Here is a 1,029-nt window from a genome sequence, read left to right on the forward strand (position 1 = left end):
CCAGAGGGGACCACACCAAGACACATCATATTTAAAATGCTAAAGTTTCAAGATAAAGAGAGAATCCTAAAAGCAGCAAGAGGGAAGTGGAGAGTTGCCTACAAAGGGGTGCCTGTAAGACTATCAGCTGATTTCTCAAAAAACACTTTGCAAGCAAGAAGGAACTGGCAAGCAGTATTCAATGTGTTGAAAAGCAAGGACCTACAACCAAGACTGCTCTATCCAGCAAAGCTATCATTTAGAATGGAAGGGCAGATGAAGTGTTTCCCAGACAAAGTAAAGCTAAAGGAGCTCATCACCACTAAGCCATTATTATATGAAATGTCAAAGAGACTTAAGAAAAAGACAATCAAAACTATGAACACTAAAATGACAACTAATTCACAACTATCAACAACTGAATCTAAAAAATAAAAACAAAATCGAACTAAGCAAACTGGAATAGGAACAGAATCATAGCTATGGGGATCATTTGGAGGGTTATCAGCTGGGAGGGGGGAGGGGGGAAATGGTGCAGGGATTAAGAAGCGTAATTGGTACAAAATAGACAGGGGTAGTTAAGAATAGTATAGGAAAGGGTGAAGCCAAAGAACTTATATGCACGACCCATGGACATGAACTAAGGGGAGTGGGATTGTTGGAGGGAAGGAGAATACTGGGCGGAGGAGAGCAAAGGGGGAAAATATCAGAACTACTGTAACAACATAATCAATAAAATATACTTAAAAAAACAAAAAAATGGTTACCCCTAAAAATGCAATTTGGGAAAAACTTTTTTGGGGTAATTAATGCTGTGTGAAAAAAAAAATCCAAAATAAAAAAATTAAATAACCTTGGACTTTGTAGTTACCACCCTAAATACTTCCATTCATGATGTATTATCAGTATAACCACCAGTGATTTTTGCAATAAATTATCCCAGGTTACAAGAAAAAAACATTTGTTATGTTTTACACTTCATTTGTCAGTGTGCCGATGATGCTAAAATATGTGGTCAAGCCCTCTGACTTATGTGGCTCAGTGGGTTGG

The sequence above is a fragment of the Furipterus horrens genome, unplaced genomic scaffold, assembly GCF_987537825.1.
Source record: "Furipterus horrens unplaced genomic scaffold, mFurHor1.1.pri manual_scaffold_6, whole genome shotgun sequence".
Classification (NCBI taxonomy): Eukaryota; Metazoa; Chordata; class Mammalia; order Chiroptera; family Furipteridae; genus Furipterus; species Furipterus horrens.